The sequence below is a fragment of the Ciconia boyciana genome, chromosome 3 (assembly GCF_034638445.1).
Source record: "Ciconia boyciana chromosome 3, ASM3463844v1, whole genome shotgun sequence".
NCBI lineage: Eukaryota > Metazoa > Chordata > Aves > Ciconiiformes > Ciconiidae > Ciconia > Ciconia boyciana.
In genome coordinates, this window is record NC_132936.1 from 15,972,220 (window position 1) to 15,999,683 (window position 27,464).

At 42.7% G+C, this 27,464-nt stretch overlaps 1 long non-coding RNA gene across 1 annotated transcript in view; it reads right to left on the reverse strand.

Moving 5' to 3' along the window:
* LOC140650371 (uncharacterized) overlaps window positions 1-26,805 on the reverse strand; it is a 45,517-nt gene extending 18,712 nt beyond the window's left edge. The window contains exons 1-7 of the long non-coding RNA XR_012041957.1: window positions 26,303-26,805; window positions 25,482-26,016; window positions 23,933-24,120; window positions 16,254-16,404; window positions 10,811-10,957; window positions 10,125-10,409; window positions 7,839-8,117 (exon numbers count right to left, since the gene is read on the reverse strand). This is a non-coding gene — a long non-coding RNA (uncharacterized lncRNA). The remainder of the gene's footprint in view (window positions 1-7,838; window positions 8,118-10,124; window positions 10,410-10,810; window positions 10,958-16,253; window positions 16,405-23,932; window positions 24,121-25,481; window positions 26,017-26,302) is intronic.
* Window positions 26,806-27,464: the final 659 nt, after the last annotated feature.

Sequence of the window (27,464 nt, forward strand, 5' to 3'; positions counted from 1 at the left end):
GAAAAAAAAAAGGGGAAAAAAGTTCAATCCTATAAATATAAACCCAAAGTCCTGATTCAACCAGACGCATGAACATATGTGTAACCTTAGGCTCAGAATTCTTACTATTGACATTTAGTTTAAGAATGTTGCTTAAATCAGGCTTTTAATTACTGTTTCTTTCCCCACAACTCTCATGTATCCTTACAGTGGTCTGATATGCCCTAAACCAGATTTCCACTAAGTGAGTTAATCTGAATAAAGACACTGAAGAGCTATTGGTATTCTTTTCAGAGGTTTTGGCTGTATTCTTACTCAAAATTCATTTGAAGATCTAGCCACAGAGGTTTCTAGAAGAAACATTTGAAGAAGAAAAGGGCGGGGGGAGGGAGGGATGTTGGTTTTATTCATTTAGCAGACACAAATAGATTCTTTCCTGAAAGCACTGAATTAGGCTTCTCCATAAAAAGCCCCTGATGATAGTTAAAGGAGCAGAAATATTTTTTTTTGTTCATAATGATCCTAAACACTTTCTTTATGTGGTTAATATCAAAAGGAGTGGATTACTTGTTTACATACATGTGTACACATTTATTTGACCAAGGTAATTCACCCTTAAAATAGGTGATTTTCTGTCTGGTTTGTGAGGACATTGCAAGTGAATGAGGGTTGACAACACTCACTGCTAATTTGATGAACGATGCTGACTATTATAGGTATTGGAAAATATTTTAATTTTTGTGTGTGCACAGTGTGCTAGACTAAAATGCATGCAACTTTGTAATTTCTAAACAACATCTCAGCTGATAGGCTTAGTGAAGTAAATCATGGGTCAGTACAGTCTCTACAGGCAAAGAAAGGGATGTAGAACAATGGAAAAACCCTGCTTTTTCAGACCAGACTATTAATCAGAATTTCATAATTACAACTTACAATTGTGATGACATGTGCTGATATCCTAGAGCCAAACAAATTTGCGGAAAAAAGATATTTTTATCCATCTTACAAAGTCTAAATACTGCAGATTGATCCCTTTACTTCAAGAACAGCGATATTGTCAAGAAAACAACCTCAGGCTTTCTACTTAAAAAGAAAATAAAAGGCCAGCCTGGGGGTGGTTTGGCTGATTGTTTTTGTGAAGGATAACATTTTCTTTTCTTGAAATTGCTCCTTTTTGGAAAGGAAACTGTTAAATCCTGAGTATCTTCATTAGAAGCTCGTGGAGAACAAAATGCAGAGCTAAATGAAGCATGAATACCATCCAGAAATTGCTCTGAGGATGTACTGTGAGCCATAGATATTAAACAGGCTTTGCTGGTTTGGGTGCAACCCTTGTTTAGGGGTTTGTTTGGGGTTTTTTTAAGTGGAATTACATGAAGGTATGTAGTAGAGCAATGAAGCAAAGCATTTTAATGAATAGCTCACTGTATGGCTATTGATCATCAGGGCCATCAAAATTTTTATAGAGACAATGATTTTAGGATGTAGAAATCACCCAAAATGCATGATCTGTCACTGTAAAATGAAGAGGGTGTTTTTTGAGTTCATTCATATGGTCAGGTACTCTGCAGTAATAGTAATAATATTTAACAAGTCTAGGTCATTCCATTACCAAAGTGCAGGCATTATGGACTGTAAATTGTGGCTCTAAGGCACAGGCTCGGCTGAGAGAAAAAGTAATGGTCCAGTGTTCCTGCAGGAACTCGTAAGGGCGATGTGCCTAAAGGCATCACGGAGGACAGAAGCACAAACCCATAACTGAAGGATTTTGCAAACTGCAGCGTGTATTCCCCCGGCTACTCTGTGCTCTGTCACTATTGTATCCACACAAAGGAAGGAGATTTCTAGCAAGGGCAGTGTCATTAAGGACCCTGGCCCTGGTTCAGTGCTGCTCAGAGACTTGGGTAGTCATTTATTGCAGCTGAAGGGAAGAGGAAGTGCAGACATCTTGAAAAGGTGCAGGTAGAGCTAGGACAAAGTTTGATTTTTCTTTTCCTTAGGACCTGGAGGAAGAGTATAAATGATTTCAAGATTTTAAAATATGTACCAGTTGTTTTTTTAATTTAAAGTGAAGTGAAAATTTGGGAGAAATCTGGTTTGGATCATTTATAATGTTTTATTTTTCCTAAATAAAAATGTTTTGTTGCAGTTACAATCAAAAAACAATTGCATTCTTTCAAATATTTTTAGGTGAGGAGAAGGTTGATTTCAGCTGCAGGAGAAAACTTATACTCTGAAAGTGTTGAACCAGGCCTAAGAATGAAGGGACAATGTCACAGGTACAGAGGCAAAGGCTCTGCCTGTGCCCTCACAGTTGAGAAAAGTATAAGACAAAATTTCTGTACCCTGCAGTCATCGTTACTTAATCTGGTCTTGACTAATGAACTAATTGCTAATTAATACTCTGCAGCTATCAAAAGATACCCAGGGTCCCACGAACAGGTCTTTCTAATAATGAAACATTAACCAAAGTGAGGTGTTTAATCCACTGTAAATGAAATCAGCACTAATGCACATATGGACTCAAAAACTGGTTTTGAACTCTCTTCTGTTCCTAGAAGTATGTTCTGTTTCATATGCAAGCTCATTATGGCTCACATACTATGTTTGCTCCAATTCCTATTAATTAACAGTGGGGTTCTCTGCACATAGACCTGAAAGTAATTTCCTATGTGGGATCTTCCAGCAGATTCTGTGCCAGTGCTTGGGACACCAGAAAGATAAAGCTACATCCAAAGCAATAAATGAATAAATAAATAGATAAATAAATAAATCAATCCCTTACTTTTCTTAACTCTCAGCATGGAAGGGCCCAGTGTTCAGATTCCTCTGTGCTCTACACAGCGGATGAAGAGAGATCATGTTTAAGAAAAGGCTCTACAAAAAGCTATCTCTTGATGGGAGCCTCCACAAACATGTCCTTTCTGTAGGACATGCTGAGAAGGATGTGTATTAAAGCCTTCTTCCTAGGGCTGAGGTTCTATGTTCTGGGCTGGGACCTGGGAAACCTGGCTACAGTTCTCTCTTCATGTGGAGATTACACTGGGACTCAGCTGCCTAATCTAGCTCTCAAACTAGGACTTGATTGCCTGAACATAGGCATCTAGTGACATTTTAGCTGTTTGAGAGTATCTTAAAGCCATAGCTGCCACTCCAGAATGATGCAGGGCTCCCACAAGTCCTTCATTGCATCTCTGATCCCTGAAGATTCCTGGAATGGCAAGGGGTGTCTCAAAAAGCAGTGAGCACCTGCATCTTGGCAACTAAATCCTAGCCTCCATGCTCAGTTCATTTGCCCAAGCATAGACATATAGCGCTATCTACCTGGTCTCCTCCACTGCTGCTGCTGCTTCTGCAAAAAGATGGAGTTCTCTCCTAGGGTCTGCATCATATCTGCTAAACCCATATGGATGTTGTGCATATCCTAGAGTATCTCCTGTGGCGGGGGGTGTCTTCGGTTGAAAGACAGACTGGAACCTTCCAGGTGGGATTCTACTCAAGGGTAGGACACCTAAATAAAGGTAGATGTCTGCTGGAGGTGTCCAAGCTCCCTTTGTAGTCACCAGAGAGTTACTTAGTACATCCAGTAGAGTGATTCAATGCACCCTACAGGAGGTAGTTAGTAGCTGGTCATCTAAATTCCTCTTTAGGCTACTCTGGCTACACTGCCTTTACATTGACTATCATTGGAGTTTAGATACTTCCAGCACAAGTAGACACCTCAGTGTAGACACTTAGATATCTTAAGATGAAGGTAAATCCTCTGCTTACAGTTGAAAGCTCTAACAATTAGGCCATCGGCTGCTCTGATTATTGGGTAAATCAGTATCGGGGTAAGAGGTTTTAATCCCCCCTTTAGAAGCTGGCACATTTTACAGAGGGTAAATAAGAAATCATTGTACAATTGAGAGATAAGTAAGAGATCTGTACTCAAGTTCAAAGAGCAGTTCAGGACGCTCTTGAGGCAAATAAGGATCATATATTCCTGCCTAAAAGGCAAAAAAATTGTCAGAGTTCCTTACTTTCAGGAAATGTAGATCAGTCTGCCACAGTTAAACGGAATGGTCAAACAAGAAAATTAGAACGGCGCTCTCAGAAACATTAAAATCAGGCAAGCGATGAAAAATATGTTAAGTACTCACTTCTACAAATAATCAGGACCTTTTAATTGCCCCTACTGTTCTTTAAATGGTGTTTCTGTCCAAAGAAGTAATCCAATTTTAATTGGACAACTTTGTTGGTGGTGGTTTTGTTTGTTTGTTTTAAGTTAGGCTACAGATCCTTGTCAGCTGCTCTTAGGAGCAAAAGAGAAATGTTGCCTGCTTAACATCTGCTGTCAGATTATGTTGCCTCTGCTATCAGAAATGAATGCAGAAGACCAATTCAAGTTCCTGTCAGCTGTGATGCCTTTTGGACATGTTTCAATCAAGCAGCAGGCTTTTCTTTACACTTAAAGAATCATTAGAACAGCTAAAGTCTTAGGGAAAACACATTTTGATTGCAATTGTAAACTAATGTCTAATTCATTTAAATTATCATGTATTAAGTAAATATTTGAACTACTTCGAGATCCATCACACATAATTGTAGCTCTATCTTGAGTTTAAATATTTCTCCCGCCTCCAAATTCTAATCAATAGAAATCAAAACATCTTTTAGAGTTAGTGCTGCAGCAATCTGATATGTCAGTGTATATGCCCATAAATTCTCCCTAAGGATTATCTGATATTTTGCGTATTAACTATTGATGGTTCCCACATCTCACAGTGAACTTAGTAAAAGTTAATGATAAGCCTGAACATTCTTCAGACGATTCATTTCCACCTGATGTGTCAGCTAAGCTTGGATTCTGCTGACCTGATATCCAGGCAAATCTTTAAGGTGCCCCTGGGCCCCCTATGTATGGCACAGGGAGTTGCAATGTGACTCTATCTGAATTCTCTTCATGTCAAACGATTGTCACAACAATCTGAAATCTCTCACAGTGATGAGCAGGGATAATGAAGCTTGATGTTTGAGAAAGGGCTGTATGGGCTCCTGTGTGAATCACCTTTTTCCTATCCAAGAACTCGTCAACAACTGCAGTCCTCTCATTTTCCACACAGAAAGAAACAAAATGTTATGACACCTATTCTAGTAATGTAATTACAACATTTGGTGTTCTCCCAAAGCCTCTATTTCTAGAGCCAAGTGATTAGCCAAGTATCTCTGTTTTCAGTCTCTTTCCCAGAGGCTTCCAGGAGAAAACTTGGAAATGTTATAATATGTTACCCCTACAGGCTCATAAACCAAAGGCAAGTAAAGGTAGTTAATAATGTTTCCTCATTTCTAAAGCTCACTATTTTAAGCCAGTCACATGCCTTCAGATGGCCTGTCTCGTTACAACATTTCAGCTATACTGGTTTCAGCTCTAATGTTGATGTTAGTATCCACTTCCCACATCTGCAAAGGAAACCCTCCGACTGTGGCATTTTCTGGGCTAAAAATCTGTAGTGCTGCCTCATTTGAAATCAATTAATCTGTTAAATTTAACCAACCAAAGTTGGTTTCTGTTTAAGTAATGTCCAGCTGATCCCATCGCAATGGTGTTGCCATGTTATTTTCTTTTTGACTGGCTTCCAAAGCTTTCCATCAGACCTACTTCAGATCTACTACCTTCAGCAGATTGGATGTGTCTGACCTAGTCTATATGGCTTACCAGGAAAGAATGAAAGAAAAGGAGTTGTATAGACTGGAAAGAAGGATGAGTACCCGCAGAACAACAGTGTTCAGATACAGAAAAGCAGCTGCAAAGAGGAAAGGAGTATTCTTTTCTCTGTGTCTAGGGGTAGAAAAGAAAAAAAGCATAATGAGCTTAAATAATGACAGTGCAAAGAAGCAGAAAGAAAGAAAGGGTGAACCTGGTGTAATAGATTGCCTTGGAATGCTGTGAGGCATCTTTAGGAGCAGGCTACCCTAATAACTTGCAAGAGTCAAACAGACATTGGTGATTGAGGGCTGGGGAGCTGGAATATACAATTTCCTGAGATCCTTTCAGCCCTACTTCTCTATGATTTTATGCACAGGCTGTCTGTGAACTGAACACCTAGTAAGTGGGACATGTCCCAGGTAAGTTGGACTAACAGAGCAAGTGTTGTGGGTGATGCAAGGGTTGTGCTGACTGAGCAACCCTTGGATATGAGAACCCTACTCTTTGCAAGCCTAGACTGAGATTGCTGCAGCTAGTAACAATAATATACGAAACTAAACCAAAAGCATTTAAACATTGAACTGAATTTTGATGCTCTGCGTTGTTGCTTGGGTAGAGAAATACAGTAAAAAGCTACCTATATGTCATGTACCACAACACCCAATTTCTATGTACATGACATGCAGGATGGAATTTATGTCCTTGCATTAGGCTCCCACAATTCCTACCAAGTTTTTATATAAAAACTGGTACATCACAAAAGAACTGCCCTCCCAAACTGCCTGTTAAGAGGCAGTGCTAGGTGAAAGGAAATTAAAAAAAAAAAAAAAAAAAGGAAAAAGAGAGAGAGATTTAAACCCTTTTAAACTCCAGACCTTCCTCAGCGCTGAGGCAGCTCAAGGTCTCAGACAGAAGCAGCTTTTCCTCTCCGTGTGGGAAGAAGGATGGGGTAGAGGAGGGCAGTATGCCGTCCTCACCCATGACAGTGTAGTTTATTGGAAAGGGCATAGCAGTGCTGTCATGAGCATGTTGCAGGAGAAGACAGGTGCTGACAGGGCATTAGGGGTCCCCGATCGGCAGCAGCGGGCCCCACGGGGGTGCTGCTCTGCCCGGTTCCCCTGCCAGCTCCTGGCTGCGCCGAGCAGGGACTGTGCTGGGCATGGAGCTGCACAACTCGCACAGGGCCACACTGGCTGAACAGAGGGGTCTGCAACTTCAGTGGCCTCAGGTTGACACGTCTTATTTAGTTGGGTCACATTTTTTTATTTAGGCTCATCATCTTCACTTAGATCTTAAAAATTGTGAATCTAAATCTACATCACTGCCCCACAGACATTAAGCACTCAAATCCGCAGTCTGTTCAGCTCATTACGAAGAGCTAACGCTAACAGATATATCCTTTATTATTTTTTTCTTATTCTAACCACTGTCTGTCCTTAAATTGTGATGAGTAAAACAGGAGCTCTCTTTCTAGGATGATGGGGAAACACCTAGAATGTCCCACAGAGAAGTAATGCATTTCTCTGCTAATTTTTTGAAGAAGGTGGACAAAGCAGCAAAACAGAGAGGACTTCTTTTTCTCGGTGGGAGCACTTTCATTTTCTGAGAGCCGTAATCCAGCAAACCTTCCACTTGCTTCACATTTTGTAGACGCATTATCTTGTTCTCGGCTCAGATTACCGGCTCCGAGGTCCTGCTGCAGCAGCGTGGCGGGGTAGGTCGTAGGGAGAAGCCAAAACAAACTTCTAAGACAAACTCATTTGTAACCTTAACTATGAAGAATCACTCCTCAGTAATGTTAAAAACAAAATCAGCGCCAGCGAGTGGAAAAGAACAGGATAAATACTCTACATGCTGGAGAACTACATCTCTCTGCCCTGCTGACTCACAGCTTAAACATCGTACAAGTCAGGTGACATTACCACAGTGATAAATCTGATCTGTATCTACAGGAGAAGACTCCTGAGCCAATCCTTTGTTGAATACTGAGGAAATCATTGCCATATGTGAACATTTTTTAGTGGTGCCTTCTGACAAAATACATATTTTCCATTCTTTATTGAGCTGTTTATCTAGACTAGAATTATTATAAACTTCTCAAATGGTTCATTTTCCCAAGATTCATATGGAACAAATTAAAAATAAGTTTCCATAACAAAAATTACTTAGCTGTAGAGCTATGAGATCTTCCTCTCCTCCTGCTCTCAGACGAGCTTCACAGCCAGACAGATGAGAACGGCCCCTTTTGTGGCTTCCCGGCACTCAGCCGCACGTGCTGGAGAGGCAGGCCCACTCCTCCATGAGTTTGCACAAAGCCAGGCGTTGCCATTGAGAGGCTCCGAACCACCACTGCAGTGTGGTGAATCCAGCAGGATCCCATATATTCACTTTTTCCATTCCTTTTAAGGTGGTTTACTCCTCAGTGAACAAGGGAATCTGGATCTGACTCCTAAAAAAGACACTGAAGGATGGGGAAAAGTATTTGTTTTGTATCTACATGCCTATATCATCCTAGTTGGGGTACTTGAGTACCAGGACTAGAGATAATCTAATTCACTTCTAAGAAAATTTTTGGCTAAATAACGTGTGGATATGGATATACCTAACAGGTCCATTTGTGCTTCAACTTGGTGTTTATCCTTTCATCCCAGCTAAGGCTGCCTGACATTTCTTATTGTATAACCATGTTTTCATTTGCAGCTTGGAGAAACTTTCTGAGATTTCACACTTGTCATCTCTCATGCTACCTTATTTTTTAAAAATTGCTAAGACCTTTTCAAAAGCAAAAAGCAGAAGAAAAAATAAAAACAACTGCTACACAATGTTTAAAAAAATGTAGTTGCAAAGCTTTGGAACTCTGTGTGGAGGAAGAGCAGGGCTTTTGTTAAGGATAAACCTCATTTATTCATTTTTATTCCCTGCAAAATACATCCACACCCTAAAAATGTACAAGTCTTTGAAAAGCAGTAGTTTACACATGCTTCCTAAAGACTTGCCAGAGTTCAATAGCTGAAATCCCCAAGCCGTCTGTCTTCACTGAGCATGTCCCTGCTCCTTACAAGCTCTGTATGTGGCTGAATTGTACGTGCTTCACAGCCACTGGAAAACAAAAGTTTTTTAAAAAGTATTCTGCAGCATAGGGCTATAGAAATAAAATCAGTTTTCCTCTGTAATGGCTGTTCCCACATTCTCTGAGCTGGAGCGTTCCTGGACACTGGATGTGGCACCAGAGAGCTGGTCCCTCCTGCACACGGACCATCCGCTGCTGAAACTGAGCATCGCAGGGAAGGGAGCTACCTACCTCCTGTTGGACAAGGAGAAGAGGTAGATCAAAGATGGTGAGGAAAAGGAATTATGTAGAAAAAGGTGGATTTTTATGAAGGAGAAGACTCGGTCTAGATGTCTTCAAAGAATAGAAACTGGGACTAAAACAGAGGGAAGACCCAGCAAACTAGGAAACCTGGAAGAGGAATAGGGAGTAGATCCTGGGAACAGCAAGGTGTGCCATAGGCCCAAGCAGTGGGCAAGGCCATGCTGAGGCAAGAGGTGGGACTGTGTGCTGCAAAGAAATGGTGCTCAGGAGCACACAATGGATGGGACAAGGACCCCATGGGCAGAGACTGAGTGCTAGTGCAGAGGAATAACGCTGACAGGAAGAAGTTTGAGGGCTGACCAAGACTGACTGAAGATTTGGTGAGGGAAAAGGAATTTTGGGAAAGGAAAAGAGGGAGAATGGAATAAGAATCGCTAAATGGGGCATACCTGGACTTTCTGAGATTTCTGTGGTGGTTAGCGAAGAGATGGGCATGGGACTGGGATGGGACTGGAACAAGACTGAACAAGACTGGAACAAGAACACGCAGCCCAAGAGTTCTGCTTAAGGGCCAGAAAAGCTGAACGTAACCCTCCTCAGAGCTGCAAACTAAGCCCAAAATCTTTCAGCTCAGTCCTTTCCCTGACTATGTGTCCCATGCCCTGCTAGTGTACATGTGCGAGATCTGCGGCATCCCTCTTACACCAAGCAGCCAGCTCTGCTAGCTGCAGTACTGCTGACGAGCAGTGAGGTATCTGTGTGGAACAGCACAAGGAAATTTCTAGCGAGAGGAGGTCGGCTCCGACATGCTTAATGTGAACAAAATCTGATATTATTTGGTTCTCAAAACTGAGGAAAACATCATGAGATTAGTGAGCTAGATGGTCCTCCATTGGCTGCAGTGCACGGCCTGTACCCCCACCTCTCCTAGGACACTTCTGCCCTGTCCTGAGTTATTTTCAGGCCCCAAGAGCTCTGGTAGTGCCACAGAGCCTGCAAGGTAATTGCCAAGGTCCCGACACAGTCCCCACCGGATGAGGGGACCCAGCTCCCTCATGGGCTTGCCAGAGCAAGGACAAAGCAGGAGGGCCAGAAAGCATTTGGTTGTAACAGGAAGATCCATGAAGGAATTGAAATACATACCTGGGCAATAGGAAGATCAGAGTGTAATTTCCACTTGTTCATGACTGGAAATAACAAACCTGGTTTAAATTATTTGCACAGCTCCTCATATGATCTTTGTGTCAGAGGCAGGGATTAAATCCAGTTCTCTTGAGTGACATTCATCTACCTCAGCCACCAGGCAAACCGCTTTCTCCCTGCTGTCCCCCGCCTCATTCATGTCACATCTTCCAACTTGTGCAACAAATGAGTCAGGGGACTTAACAGACAACAGATGCCTTCACAGCACAATTCTGATTCATCCCCCTGGCAGAGTGGGAGAAATCATATGCGATTATTTAATTCAAAACTGTAACCTAAGAAAGTGAATGAAAAATCACAGACAACATTAATCTGGTATTTTGATAATTTCTAAATCTTTGCATCTGCAACCCTGGAAATGTTCTTTTAAGAGTTGTAAGCTGTTGGGTGGGAGTTTTTTGTTTCATTTTGTTTTCTAGTACCTAGCTTAGACTGCGCCACATAGAATTGGCTTTATAATCCCAGGGCAACAAGACCACAGAGATTAACTTGGATTTATCTTTTTGGATTCACTATAGTCAAAAATCTGAAACTACTAATTTACTGCAGTCCTATCCAAAAAGATATCCAAACAAAAAGGTACCCAAACGACCCAGATTATCTTCAATTTGTACTTTTATACATACTTGCATTCCTTGTCCTGGCTCTGTGTATATAATTGCATCTTTTTCTGATGTGTTCTTTTACAGGAGTCCTAATCCTTGAGGACTTTGGAGATCTGCAGTCTGATCTGGTGGCGAATGTGATACATAACCCATGGAACAGTTCTGATGCTACAAACATTCAAAACAGGGTATGTTTATTATGCAAAGCATACACAAACACACACAGACAGACACATACACTGGTTAAAATGCCCCAAATGAGTCGCATGTTTTCATTATCCATTACATTGGGCTGCAAACATTTGCTGTGGAAGATAATAATGCAATAGATTCCCAGCAGAAAATTTCTTTGCAAAGGAAGAAAAACAAAGTTCTCTGCAGAGTACCTCACACCAAAGCTGTCAGCTGTGCAAGGTTTCATAGAACTGGCACATTCAGATCAGATGAGTGTTCAGTTTCATACACCTCTAATCCTCTTTTGTTCTCCTGGGTTATTATTTGACAGGGATTCTGCATTCTCATTATCTTCTCTTCCACACTCATGATACACTCCAGAGAGATGCAGAGTGTCTGGATAGCAAGAGAAAGTAACCTCAGCAGACATTTCCTTCCTGACTACAGATATACTCACTGGATTTGATGAGCTACAAAGATTTTTCAAGTATCAGTGACAAGGTTATGATTTCTAAGCAAACCCTTAAAATGTCTCTAATTTAGAGACTGTCTCCCCATACTACTGTTGATTCTTGAAGTACTTGGCTATAGAAAATTCTCCATAAAATAAATGTGAAGGACATTGAAACACTGTGCCCTACGTGATATGGCTAGGCTTCTTGAAGCCTCTTGAACTGCTAGTTGCTGAAGAATTGGAGAAAGGGAAAGCACTATACTGACAAGATCAGCCTCAACTTTAGCTAAGGGCTCCCACCCTGTGCCTGACATACTGAGACAGAGGCTGATTTGGATCCAAAGTCCCATTAGCCAGTTCATAAAGAAAGCCAAGATCATAGCACAATAAGCAAGTGAGTGTTCTCACACTGTATGATTTTGTCCACTCTTCGATTATGAAGGGGACAGAGGAGTTATTCCTACCATTATTCATCCTAATGTAACTTGCCAGTTTTATGTATTCCTACAGAGGGAGAGGCATTCATCCAGAATACCATTCAAAGGAAAAAGCTGACTTACATACTCTGAGATGAGACCTGTATGACCCTTCCTAGCAATTCTTGAGACCCACAGGCCTGATGCAACTGTATGGACAGTAGGCTCAGAGCTTGGAGAAAGCTTGTGAACTCTCCTGCCTGAGTTTCTCTGCCTGGATAACCTGCCAGCTCTCCCCAAACAAGTCGACACAGAGGCATGTGCAGATTGGGCTCAGATGTCAGCTCGCACCCTGAGGTCATCTGACAATACTAAAGGTGGCTTAAGAGCATCTTAGTCAGGCTTCACCTCTGAATCACCTTCCGGAAAGCTTTTCTTACTACTGAGAAGAAAGAGAGGTTGAGAGATTTCCCAAGTAAATCACACGACTTTGTGACTGCCCCCTCCCTTCCACTCACTCTTATTTACAAGTCAGGCATGCTTTTAGCACAGAAACCAAGGCAGAGAAGTTCAGACCCAGATATCCTCAAGGCTGCTAAACAAAGATATGAACTTCAACATCTTAAGTATCAATTCATGGGTCTTCAATTCAAACAGATTTTTTGGTCTATCATGCAGTGTTTTATTAACTCTAGCAAACTGCAATACTTGTTCTTAGCTGTTTAGTTCTGCTGGAAATATGCATACCTTGCCATAAATACGATGCAGTTAAAAAAGGGCCATCTTTTCATACATATTCTCCTCATTATAGAAAATGAAGTAACAAGGGAAGATCAAGTCAAGAGCAGAAAGGGATTAGGATACAACTTCTATCAAATCTTCAGCATGCCTTTCACCAACTCTTATATTTTCTCTTTGTAGGTACATAGTGTATAGTACACGAAGTGCAAATGTCATCAATCTACTGTTTACAGTCTTTCTATCCTGAATGGCTAATAAGTTTAACACATTCATTTTTCAGTACAAATTAAGCCTGTCAGAATGACTCACACTTCTATATAAAGGAAGTTCTAAACATATTTAAGGGGAAATTTAGCTGTCAAAGTCAGTTAGTTTGTTGAAGTAAGAGGAATCCCATGTTTCTTTGTAAACTTTCAGAGAACATGGTATTTGGCAGATGCAGAGCTGTGCAAGATAAGTGGTTTTTAAACTTGTTTGTGTGTGTATGTGTGTGTGAAAGAGAGAAATTACAGACTCTGGAGACCAATTCTGGAGAAGCTGAGGACATATTTCTTTGTCCTTTATTACTAGCGAGGGCCTTTCTGGAAGTCAAGTTAGTGAAGGGCTTAAGAGGAAGGGCTTGCATGCTCATTTTTTTCCCCCAGTTATATAAGTTGATATAGTGAAAGACGTTATTCTCCCTACAAATCTTGCCTTGCTGGTGTCCCCAGTTATAACACCACTGCTTGTTGCACTTCAAGATCATCTTTCCTCACTAGTTGCTGAAATGTCTTTTATAAATATTGGTGCCCAGAATGATCTTTTCCTGAAAAAAGAGCTAGCAAAGCAAAGATCTTGTAAGCTAAATATGGCTGAAAGCCAAACAATTCTACTTTATATTTTTTCCAACCAAAAGGGGGAAAAATTAGAGCAATATGGAAGTTCTTAATCAATTTCTTTGGTCGACTAGCTAATAATCTGATTTTCTACTCAGGCATTGTTTCAGTGGAAATATTCTGAGAAGCTCTTAATGAATCCTCTCCTCTCATTGTTGGTGAAAGGAGACCTTAGAAAGATGAGATGACATGCCAAGAATGCAGAGCAAGTTAGTTGCTTCTCCTGCCATTAGTATCCCCCATATCCCACAAAGAGACGTGGGGACACTTCCCCACGTCTCTTTGAGCTCACTATGCTGCATTCAGTCCCTTGTTTCCCTGTTCATACCTGGAGGTCCACACACTGGATGAATTGTTGCATAAAAGGCACACCAGCAAATGCCAGTATGTCTGTCTCCAAAGCACAGGTCCCCTGTGCAAGACCAAGATTCACAGCCTGAAACCCAGTCAGAAAGTAAAAACATCATTTGAACCTTAAGTGCAGAAGACCTGCAAAAGCCCTGGGCCCAAAATAAAAAGAAGCAAGGGGAAGTCTAAGTCTGGAGCATGGTGGTGAAAGCACTCAGCCAGGAGGAAGAGGATGCTAGTATGGGAAGGATGACTTATTACTGGAGGGGTAAGGGAAAAGGGTTCAATATCCTTGTTGATTTAAAATGGCCAAGGCTGCTTCATTCTGGAGGGGCTGACAAGGAGGGTCCCAAACTCCTTCTCCCAAACTCCACTCCTGGACTACAGCCCACACCTCTAAACTGAGGTTATTAAAAAAAATTCTGAGAAATACAGGAAGTCTGAGGTATCTGGGAAGAAGTCTGGTCTACTTTTTAAAGACAGGCTGCCCTCACCTCCAGGTTATGTACATAAGCTTCTTCAATTTACTGCCCTTAGGAAACCCAGGCATGCACCTTAGGCAAGCTGGATCACACAAAACAGTTGGAGCCTTTCCTTAGATGCCTAGAAAACTTAACCAGTGAAGGCATAGTTCATGCTGAGTATGGGCCTTGTGATTTGCTTTCTTGGTCTTTAAACACTGATAAGCCATCTGAGTCCTTTCTTAGGAGACTGTGACCTTTTGTGGATTTCAGCCCTTGTTTAATCATTAATGCAACATGTCCCAGCATGCAGCTGGAGCTGCAGAGGGATGTCACTCTTTGACATTTCCTTCTTCTCAGCATCCCTTTCAAAGAACAGAAAATTTTCAATAAAAAAATTCATCTCTTCAGGATCATGAGATCACCTGTTAATCCAATAGAGAATTAAAGTAAGATACATGTTAATGATGAGGCCAATTAACTAAGTTGCTAAGGAACAAAGGAAGTTTTAATATGCCACTGTCCACCTTATCTGTGGGCAGGTAATGCTATATTCACCCACTGGTGGAATTCTTGCATTTTTAATGGCACATTTGAACTCTCCACTTCCATTCAGAAGACGCTAAATTAGATGGTGTCCTGAGATGGGTGGTCACAGCATCCTTTCACAAGGATAATTTTCAGTTAAAATTGGAGCCCACTTTCAAGCCCACTTTTCTTTAAACTCTCCATTTCTGCTAACTGAGAATGGAGAGTTAATAAGCCGATACGGCATCAACAACAGGTCATGAGAGATTGCCGTTACCTAATCAAAAGAAGAATTGCCTTTCCGAAAGATTATATTTCGTTCCATTTTTGGGGAAGGGAAAGGAAGCTCAGCATCAGCTGAACTGTTTCAGGTCAGGCCAGTCACCATGGCAACAAATTTTTCTGATATTAGAAAGTATCACTTGGGAAGTGTGGTTAGTATAATAGCATCATGGATCATTTTCATATACTCACTTTACACTTAGGGCTTAAAGGAACTATGTCCTTGTCTTCTGAAAAAGACTGTGACACAATGCAGAACATACAGATCATGGGTGCAAAAAATTGTGCATCTCAGAGAAACCAGGCAGTCTCAGCCAAATATAGGCCTTGAAAAGTTTGGCTGGCAGAAACCCAGAAAACCTAGTAACCTGATTGACACACATAGCTGTCCTAGCCCCTTTTTTCTCCATTGACTATAATATAACAGTATTTGTCTGCTGTTTACCTATAATTAGATGCACAGATGCAGAATATTTCTGAGCAGCAGAATATTACCTTAAATAGTGACTGTACTTGAATTGTTTCATTTCTTGTCACATTAGATTGAGCTGTGTTTAAAATATGCTGGTTTTGCTTTTAACAATAAGGATAAATATGTAATTTGACTACACTTGGGGATTTTCAGTCTGTAATGTCATTCTTTTCACTTTTTTCCTCTCTGGAGGTAGGCACATAGCTTCTGAAAGTGCTTGAAAAGAGCTGCTTAATGCTATGCTGGATTCTTAAATTAAATCTTTTGGAGGATTTGCTCTGATGACATGAGAAATGTTGGATCCAGTGCAGATACTAGGGATGAAATCTGATGTGTACAAAGCAGAAGGTCAAACACACCCATAAACTACAATAAAAGTATTGAAAAGTCTTCCTTGTCAGCTAACCAAATCCAAAGTTCATGATTGGACCAAAGAGGCCAGTTACCTCAACTTCACCAATTCAGTCTAAACACTACACTTCAGGATAAAGCAATGTACCGCAAATACATAAATACGTATCTTACACTTTTTTATACAGGGGAGTAAAGAAAACTTTTTGCTGGCTACCATATTGTGAGGAAAGGTGAGCCAAATTCTGATTTCACTTTCATCCATGTAAACCCTGAGCTGCCAAGTGAAACTCCTCAGGATTTACAAGCTGGTAAAATGAGCTCAGGATACAGCCCAGTATATTGCATGAGGTAATGCTCACCCATATAGCTGGCTGGAGAGTTTCCTTATGGACCGGGGAAGAACCACTCAGTCTGTGCAGGAATCACGGGGTGAAGCTCCATGGCCTCTGTTCTGCATGAGGTCAGACTAGATAATCAGAGTGCTCCCTTTTGGCCTTGAAATCTATGAATCTATTAGATGAAAACAAATGTTACAATTAATCAAGCTGCTTTTCCTCTGCTCTAACCCACAGGGTTAGTCATGAAAAATTGGCCTCTCAAGACACGGTTCTTTATGGCTATTTTGACTGTTGTTTAGTGCAATACTGCCATGATTTAAAGTCACAAGAGGTGTCAATCTTTCAGCTTCATTTTTTGCATCAGTTACCTGCCGTAACTGGAATCTCGAAATTCTCACTCAGTTCTGGCTTAGCTGAAGCTCAAATCGAGTTAGACGTTTGGAATTTTAGGGACTGGATGCAGTAAGTGTTGTTGGACTGGTAACATACAGCTGTAGTGGAGGTATGTAAGTGTCTGTCAGCCACAGCCTGCAACTGTAGGATGCTCAATAATAACAAAGGTCATATGTCACACGTGGGCAGAGTTTAACCTCCTAAAATGGAAACCCTGTTGCATCATTCTTGTGTAGAGGATTGAATTATTATAATTGTGTAAGTGTAAACAGGATACATGTCATATATTTTTACTTGGATCCTGCACTCATTATATATTTGGCATGGCCATAAGCCATGTTCAATGCGTGCTGCAAAACCTGAGACCCATCCGTGGGAACACAAAGCACACAAAAATAGAGATGCTTCCATCACACAGTAAAAATATGACATCCTAACAATCCTACCCAATGATTAAGCTATCCTGAAAATAACTATTCTCAGTCATATTAGTTGCTCAGTGTAATAGTTCAACTTCCTTCTGTGAATAAAAAAATAGGAATTGTTACATCTATCTACCTGAGATGTTGAGGAATTTGCCAACAGTTGAAACCAAACAAAACATACAAGCTGCAAGATATGCACACTTTGGTTACAAAATGTGATCTTCATTATCACATAAAGCCTTGGAAAATGGCATTTATGAAGCTGAAGTTTTACTGTATGTAATGTACATTGTTCATTGTGCTTGATACAATGATCTGAGTAAAGATCTTTGCACTGAGGATAATCTTTTCAAATAAATTTTCAGAGCTTATTTTCCAGACAAGATATAAAGTGAAAATACATTCTTCCTCCTTTTTTCCCCTCATACTTATATATCTACCAGCCTGTACTATTTTGAATCACCATAATGGAGTAAGAGATTAGAAGCTTCCAGTTATTCTGAGAAAAAAATAGAAAACAGCAGTCATAAAGTTGGCTGAATATAAAAAAATATGCATTATTTCATATTTAAATGTATTACAGTTAACTTTTGCTGTCATTCTTCAGGCTTAGGCATGTGAATTACCAAGCATGCTGGTAGAATATGACCTGACAATTCACTGGGGTGAGTTTAAAATGGCAATGTCTCCTGTGATTATCAAAACTGGGAATGACTGATACAGGCTTTCCTACCAGATTAAATGAAACCTTCTAATACGACTATCATCTAAATGGACATATCATTATATGAATGATTCAGAGAATTTTAGCATTTGTATTGAAGTGACTTAATGTATTGTATCCTATGATCTGTGACAAAAGGCAGTGCTTTGGTGCCCACATGTAGCCTTCTTGAAATTTTTTTAGGTGTCATAGGATGTCTGAGACATCTGCATTGGACTGGCAGAGATTACCTGCTTCTTCTGAAGATGCAGCTGGAGGCCAGCCAGGAGACTCTGGAGCATCTACCATGGCACTAGACATCAAAGTTTAGTCAGCTGAATTGAGCCTGAGGCATCCAAGTTTGCACTGTATTAGCAGAGATCTACTCAATACAGTCACCCAACTCTGGAGGGTGATTCAACTTGTCCGATTGTAGACAGATAGTGGCTAAGCAGCCAAATCACTCGCTGGGTTTCAGTGACTGCATTAACTAGATCTCCACTGACTATAACGGGAGACTAGATACCTAACTTATGTGTAGATGGGTATACATGGGCATGTGGTGTCTTAATCTCAAATGGATTCCCAGCCATAGGGCTCAATACAGCTGCCCAAAACATTTAGTGTCATTTCAGATACCCAGGGCACCACTCATGGCATGTAACTGCTTTTCAAGAGAGGCAAAGGTCTACTGTATGTCCTGCATTACACCTGCCATAGTTACGGGGATGTTTCAGACACATTTTGGCATATCAGCTGGCATTGAGAACATAAACTCAGGCAACTGATTTAAGTCCATAACCGCTTGCCTTCCTTCCGTAACACCTGCAGCAAGTGCTAATGCATTCCAGATTGCAAAGACCACAGCCCCTAATAAGAACTAAGGATGCTTAAGGTAATATTATATGCAGCATCGGGCAATTAATTAACCAACTGCTCATCCAGTCTGGGTGTTGGAAAGAACTTAACTCACTAGAGCCTTTAGCCAATGGCAATCACCATCCTTCCTGTCTCGTCGTCCCTCACCACATCACATTTAGTGATATTTTAAATCTTTCCTGTCCATGACTGCATTGACAAAATAGATTAGCAGGGGCAACCAACCTCAGACTGCCCAGAAGAGGGTCAAATTAATAACTGGGAGGGGGTGCTCCAAAATTGTCAAGGGCAATCAGAATTAATGCTTGAGAGGAAATAAAACCAAGCAGATGAAAACCAAGAAACTGGGACTTCCCTGAGGGATGACGAAAACACTTTAGAATAATGGCCCAATTATTTAATTCTGAATTTCAGTGAAAATCCTATAAAAGTACTTAAAACACCCCCATTAGCACTAAATGAGCTCATCTTGATTAATGTTATTAAAACAATTGCCAAAGGGTTTAGTAATGATTAAGTCTTATATCTCAGGTGATAAATTCTTAACATTCTAGCTACATTAGGATAAAGCATAAAAATAAAAGTTTATTTTAATTTTCATTTTCTAATTTATTATATTCTTTCTTCACCCCTCAATCAGACCCAGCAACATGTGCACATTTCCACCCTAATCTTAGTATTGCATAAGTAAGGAAACATGCAATAATAGTCCCACTTAGGTGCTTCAACCTGTTCTTCCCACTAAGTTTGGGCACTATTCAAGGCACCAAGTTACAAGATTAATCTCTCTAATGACTCTTAACCGTTAATGGTGTAGGATGGGCTCAGTTACATAGTCTGACCTGCTGCCTGACTACATCTGTCTCTTTGTACTGATCTACCTGAGCCACCTTCATCAAATGCCTACATTTAGGTGGATGAATCCCAATCTTCAAACCCTGCCTAGGCACGCAATTAGAGTAAGAATCCAAGCCCAGCTGAAGCCATTAAAAAGACCCCTGTTGACTTCAGTGCTGAATTTGCCTAGACTTGTGGTACTGGTAATTGAGAATCGTCTTTGATAGTTGTCACATCCGTCCCACAGTATCCTGGCCTTTCCCTCTCAGGGGCCCCAGAAGAACAAAATTGAAATAAAGTCTGTGGCACACACATGAGGGAGCCAGGACACAGGAGTCCTGCACCACCCAGGAGCAAGCCATCTCACGTGTGGAGGAGGTTCATCCTCGCCCTCCTCCATCTCCGCCGGCACAGCAGGGCGAGAAGCCGAGGACACAGCCATGGTGCTGCCTTCCTCTGCCAGCGCCAGTTATGCGCCGTGGCAGAGAAAGCCATGCTGTCTTTCCAAGGTAGCTCTGCTGCCGCTGTGGATCATGACAGCCAGGGAAACTCCAGCTGAACTGCTACGGGAGCTGAGGTCTCACTCTCAAATAACTGTAAGTGCTCAGCACCTTGGTATGTAACTGCCGTTTGCAGAGGACAAAATATGCAGGAGGTTTTTATTTGCATGGGTCAAACCTCAGAGTGCACAGCAAATCACCTTCTTTGAAGAACTTCGGAAGTTCTAATTCTTTTTCCTCATATGTGTGTGCATGTGCTAAATCCCTTCCTTCCCTCCATCCCAATGATGAGTACATACTGGTGTCACTCTACTGATGCTGGGTAGCAGTTTTGCTGTTCTTCAGGTTCAGATGGTGTGGTGTGCATGTCAGAATACCTTGAGAAGATCCTTAGAGCTCTTAGTTACTTTTCTGAAGTTCCTTTGACATGTCAGCAGGCATTTTCCTTCAGTCAGGGCTGAGAGCAAACTGTGACTCATGAGTACTCAAGCTGTGTTGCACTGAGAATGATAGGAGGCTGCTTTTCCTTATCTTCTCTGTTACAGGCTGTTCTGGCTGCAGCAGGGCACACTGAGGCTTGCTCTTGGACAGACATTAAAGGGAGATTTGGGAGGCTTTCTTCTCCCATGCAGTCGGATGAGCTCTAGTCCTTATCACTGAGTAATTATACAAACATCTCTCTGAAAGCCCTTGGAGACAGGTGCAGACAGCACCATTGTCCTTCTTACTGGTCTTTGTACTTGTGGCAGCTCCTCCCGAGAGGTACTGGGAGTATGGTGCCTATGTGGCAAGGAGATCTGAAGGTCTCCTATCCTCAGGTAGACACAACGGAGAGAGCTATAAGCAACCCATGAAAAGCAGACACAGTGGACTTATAGCCACCGACTGCAAACCCAGCATCCTTCATGAGCATGTACAGCCTCTGGTGAAGCCTGCATGGCCACAGCTGGGCTGTTCTAGCTGGTTACGGCATGTCTGCATGGATCTGTCACACCTCTGCAATGCGCGGCAGGCCTAGCTTCACACTACACCGTGCCTCCAGCTCTTCATCCAAAACCTTGCAGATGTCAGTACTTCCTTGTGTTTTTCACAAGTGGCACACAGGGCAACCCACTGTGGATGGATACAGCAATACACAGGATAGGGGTCCTGCTAGCAACTCCTTTTAGTGACACCAAGAAATGCTGAAGTGGAAAGAAAAAGGCAGCTTCAGTCCTGTTAGGTCTCTTGGCAAACCTGCTTCCTCATATTGTTACCAAGCTGTTAGTGATGCTGACAGAGCTCACTTGATCTGAAGTGACCTTTGCTCAAAGAAGGTTTTTGATGCTATTTGCGTGCCTGTATATGGAACAGCTCTTGGTCTGTACAAAGGGAAGTGGCAAAGAAACCTGAGCCTGTAAATGCAGACCTGGGAAATAATAACACCGAGGGACTTCATGAAATCAAAATAAAACCAAAACAGTTTTAATTACTTTCTCTGACTTGAGTACTTTTTTAAAAAGTTACCCATAAGTTGTGCAAAACCTCTGGTTTTCCACTTCCTGACATTTCTGCGACAATTTGAAAGATCTGATGAATTCTCTGGAAACGTATAAAGCGTGAAATGTCCTCAAATTTCACAGATCTTTTCCTTTCGTCCCACATTTTGCAACATATAGCCATTATTGGATAGCAGTTTGCAATTTGCTTGTCTTCACCAAAGCTTTTGCAAAATGTTGTTATCTGTTGCTGCTGAAAAACCCCCTTGAAGTTTCAGTAGTTTCTTCCTATGTGCCAATGAACTGGCAGCAACATGTGTTTCTTTGCAGCTTTCTGGAAAATATCTCCTACTCTAGTTCACAGACTTTGACTCCTAAGGACTCATTTGGCCTCTGAATTTATTTCTCTCTGGCTTTATTTAGTCTTTTACTGAAGTCCAGACACTGTTCTTTTTCTCACTCAGAATTTACTTTCCATCTTCCACCTCTCACCAGTTTCCCATCCAGTTTCTCCAGCCAAAGGATGTTTTTCTTCTATGCAAAATGAAGATTCCCAGTCCTGCAGGTGAACCCTGTATAGCCCACAGGAGTCTGTTCAGCCACATCCATACTAGCAAGTTAAGTAAAGCCAGGACACAAGCACAGATCCCCATCATCTGAACCAGAGAAAGGTCACAGCAGTGCCACCACCATTCTGACCTGGGCCAGCCAGCACCCTTCAACCGGTTCCTGGGCACAGCTAGGGAGGTTGCACAGTGCAGGGACTGGACTAGACCAGGGACTGTTCACTAGCCAAGTTAGACGCAGCCACCCTGTTTTGAAGGCAAAGAGACTTTAACAGTACAGGCATAGCCAGATGGCTTCAGGGACAGAGAATGAGACCTCAACAGATGTACTCTCAGGGTCCCAGCAGCCCCTTCTCAGAACCTCTGCCCTGCTGCATTTGTGCAAACAAAAGCAGACGTACTGGAGACTGTCAGCCTGCCCTGACCATTGAATGTGTCTCCATCCTTGGGAAGGACGTGTGCCCACACGAGCCTCTGAACAGGCCCATGAACACTTTGCAAATGCAGGTGTTCTTTCAATTTCATTCTGGTCACGGATTTTCCTGAACCCTCCTCACCATCCAGACACTCCCCACGCCAACAAAATACCCTTCAGTGTGGCTGGCTGGGTTGTGCCGAGTGATACTGCTACTCAGGTGCTGGTAAATTCCCACTGAGAAGTAAGACTGAATTTGGCTGTAGGTGTTTTTCCCCAGTTACAACTAGCAGGTCTGAGCTTTCTGTATGGGGGGAAGGGAGCGTGAAAAAATAGAAGAGCCCCATTCAATTGCACAAGCTTCATGAGCAATTAGGAACTCAGAGGGGAAAGAAATCATGAACCAAATCATAGGAAATGGCAACAGAGCTGCAAAGATGACATCATAGTTTATTGGAATTATTTAAACATCTTAGACATATGTGCAAAGCTCAGTGGAGAACTCTAGTGCTACATGCCAGTGAAAATCAGCTTTTCATTCAGGATCAAGTCAAATATCTTTCTGACTTCATATTGGAGTGCTTTACTCATCTTTTTATACACGACATCTAAATAAAGCCTCTGTCACAATTAGCTGCGCTGAAACAACCTTGGGTATCGCATGATGATGCATATGCTTTAGCTGATGTGCATCCGGAGAGAAAGCTAACCAGAACCACAGGATATTTCAGACCTCGGGGGGAGGGAAGTGAGCAACTCTGCTGTGGAAAGTAGCTGGAAGTTATCCAGCTTCCCCAGGCCAGTCAGTCATGAATATCCGGCTTTGGCCACAGAGGGGTTGTGGAGGAAGCAGGCTCACAACAATTGGGAAAGGTTTGTAACCACAGGAGTCAAATGAATGAAGCCAAGAGGCCGCCAAGTGATGCAATTCATGGAAAAAAAAAAAGGGGAAAAAAAAAGAAGAAGGGAAAAAAAAAAACTCTTCAGCTCCTACACAGGAGCATTCATCATTCACTGTGACCTTCCAGGAATGTGCTGACAGACACAAAGCGTTTTGTGTGACATTGTGCCAGTGAACTGGAATGACTGCTGCTCGCAGCATTGTTTCCTAACAGCAGGGCACCATCTTCTGGAGGCTGCAAAGACTGTCCCCGCCGCTCCTGGGCTGGAGGGGAGCATGATGCACCATCCCTTTGAAAGCAATTTAGGATCTAAAAAAAAAACCAAAACCAAAAAAACCAAAACAGTGTTCAGACCTCATATTAAAACCAGCTGCTGCCTCAATTAGGCACAGGCGCCTGAGTGCCCGAGAGCAGTGTTGGAAGGGAGGGGGTAGTGCTGTGCTGGGACAGGATGGAGCTGGGGGAGACCTCTTAAAAAAGTCATATCTGCAGGGTGGTCGGCAGACACCCTTGTGCTGCTCATCGGCACAGCGCAGCCACCGCTGGACAGACGGAGAAGGAAAAAAGAGTGTATTACACAGAGAACAAAGTACATTTCTTACCTTCGCTGGGCTTTCCATATTGTCCAGGGACGAAGATACATCTGTGTATTTGTTGGCCCAAAGGAGGGTCAATTCGATCCACCACCTCCAGATTTGCTGCCCTTGCTGCTGCTGTGGTAGTTGTGGTGCTGGCAGCAGTAAGCTGGTATCTCCTTAGGCCACCAGGACCTGATATCAGTTACACCTTCCTAAAAAATTTCAGAGTAAAACACACTTCAATTTTAGGTGCGTTTTATGGAGGAAAAAAAAAATGAGGCTTATATACTAGATACAGGCATATCTGATGACTGACACTGAAATTTATAAGAGAAATGAGAGGCATTAGGACACCATTTCCCATTGACGTATCCATTAGGCTCTTTAGGCTGTTTTGGCTATGCCACGCTTTATTTCTGCTTCCAGAGCTGCGCAGAGCTGTGTCCCCACCACTGCGGCATCACCTGAGAAAAACCCCAGTCCCCACAAGCCCACAGACACGTCCTGCTCCCTGCTCATAGTCACCTGTCGGGAAAGGAGAAAATCCGGAGCTGCGACATTCCGCAGGGCTGCGGGGAAGGCAGCGAGAGGAGGAAGAGCACCCAGCCGAGTAGCCAGCTTGGCAAGCAGCTACTTCACCAGCTTTTCACACGGATGGAAAAGACTGCTGAAGGCACAGGGAAGTGACAGGTAGGGAGACTGAAATTTCCCTGAATTTTTATTGTAGGAAAACCCTTAGGGTGGCCCTATGCCATAAAGACACAAGCAACGCTGTACACAGCATTGAGAGATACAGGCACTCATGTAAAATGAGTAGCCAAGTAAATATGAAAACATCTTCTGTGAGCCTCAGTCTACACCAAGAAGTTCAGCTCCCAGAGCTGAGTCTGCTAGGAACAGGAAAATTCAGAAATGCTACCAAAATCTTTCTGCCAGCAGAAGTGCTACCGGAGGGGACATGGTTGGGGTGGCAGGCATTTACCCTTCAGCTGCGCCTCTGCTGGGGCACTTTGCTGCCCTGGGTGCTGCCAGTGGGGCTGTAGCAGCGTGGCGTTTACAGGCACCGCCCTGCCAGGGCAGGCTCTGCTTCCTTACAAGCAGAAGATGTGGCCTTGGAGGTTTAGAGGTCATATCGAGCCATGCTTAGTGCAGATGACAGTGTCTCATTCTTCAGAAACACCTCCAGGGCCCTGTTCATTTCCTTATAAGTGGGGTAAACTTCATTCCCTGGTGATAAGCCAGGCAACAGATTGCTGGTGTGGTTATGCCTCCAGTGTCATCTCTCAAACCCTCTCTGTGGAGTCCGTTGCTCTCCCTTTTCTATCCAGTCCGGACACTAACTCAGTATAATGTACATTTGCCTGAGCACAAGTAGAGTGGATTTTATTCTCCCCAGTGCAATGCTGTTGTTCAAACTCTTAGACTCATTAAAAAAAAAAAAAATCTGCTCCATTTTATACCTGCAAAACTCATAAGTCCCAGGCTCTTTGACGTCTGACATACATGTCTTCCTATTCTGCTCTTATTAAAACAGAAGTCACACATTTTAGCTGAAGGACAATGCCATACGTACCATGAACAGAAGAGTGTAGGTAGCTAGGTAAGTCTAGGAGGACAAGCTGCTCACCATCAGCTGAAGGGTGGCCAGGCAGCCAGGAGGTTTCCCCCCCTCCTCTTCCATTTCCTTTCCTGCAACCCTTCCAGCACATCACATCGTGCAAAGGGAGATGGAGAAGAAGGAGTAATGCAGGGGCAAGTGGTGTTAGGCTGCCTCAGCACCATGGTGTCTGCCTTGCTGAGGAGTTTGGCTGCCAGGCTGGCAATTCAGAGGATGCAGGACAGCAGAAAAGAGGCTGTCATGCTGCAAATACGGATGGTGCAGCCCTCACTGCACAACAGGTCTGGCTGCTCTTGGCTGGACTTTGTGCCCGAGTAGACCTGGGGCTCAGCAGCCTCACAGCCAGGAGGAGAGGAGTGAATCCTGTCCAACAGGATGGATGGATGTAGGTAGCAAGGTCCTGGAGATCCTGGCCGTGGCTGGGGTTGCACACTGGGGGATTCCCATGTGTCTTGCTGGATTTCAATACTGAAGACTGGAATATGCTCATCTGAACAAGAAGAAATAAAATAAACAGTTCCAATAAAAGGTGCAAGGGGCTGCTGGCTCTGCTGTGCCCTCCACAGAGCCAGTGGGTCACCCGGCCAAAGTCAGGCAGACGACACGGTCAGGTGATGCAAAGACAGAGACTGGGAAGGTAAGGAGCCAGTACAGGATTGAGTGTAGGATTATGGTCCAGGCTCAGAGAGGTAAGACTCAGAGAAACAGTTGGAGGAAATAACAGATGCTACAACCCTTTAATAAAAAGAGAGTAGAAGATGCCAAGATAAACTTACTCTTCTGTCCTTGCCTGCAGCTAAATTTTCAGGGCCATCCAGGTGATGAAACGGTCAGTCAGTCAGAGATAAAGGATTCACAACACCTCTGTGTAGCACTGTCACTCTAAAACTGGGTGCTCAGTGATGCCCAGTGTGCTTTAGACAAGCATTTGGGTTTCTCACTTCAAAACCAAACACGCTGCTTCATTTCTCACAGTCCCGCTACAGCCCTCAGTCTCCCACCGCTGCCGTTGGCTGCGGTCACCGGGCTGTTCCCATGCCCCTCGCTAGCTTGCTTCTTGGCATCCACTTCTGGGAACAGCCATCCGCGTGTCCCGTGTATCTGGGAACATGTGATCCCGGGCAAGTGCCTTATACCCTGCATGCCTCAGATCAGACTTGCTGGGAACAGTTCCCAGGGACTTCCTCGGTAATTGCCCAGTGGTCTCTTACAGTGTTTATTGGCAAATGGGGAGACAATCAAAGCAAACCTGTAGGGAAGCATAAAAAGATCAGATCTAATCTAAGCTGTGGGTAACAGCCTGGCCAGACAGAGTAAAAGCTTCCAGCTACAATTCATTTAAGAGACTAACTTCCTCCTATTCTGTGCCTGATGCAATAGCTGATTTTTATGAGATAATCAGCCAGAGCTCTCCAGTGATCTAAGGGAAGGCTTCACCTCCCAGTGAGCAATGAAATACTAAGCCCACCTGGAGTCAAATGGCATAATTTAACTGGTGGTAGTTTGCACCAGTGGATATCAAAGAAAGATCTGACTTGGTATCTGCAAAGATAATGTTAGTGAAAGGTAATACCTGTCCACTGCATAACTGTGGGTTGTGGCAGCACGGCACCAGAAAGTCTGTGAAATACTGTCAGAGTATTGTCAGCTTGCATGGGACTTTCATCCCCACGTATCCCAAGCCTTTTGTGCTTGCTACGTCCCGTGAATCATTCCTCCCTATATAATGACAACAGAGTTGTGTCTACCTTTCCAAAACGCAGGCTGAATTCCCACAACCACTTCACTGATTTATGCTGAGGATCTAGAAAACTGGCATAATGCTCTTTAAAAACAAGGTTATGGATATTACTATTTATCAGAAAAGCAGGGCTACCACACTGTAGTAAGGAAATGAACACAATGTTTTCTTTATCATAAAATCAAAGCATATTGCAT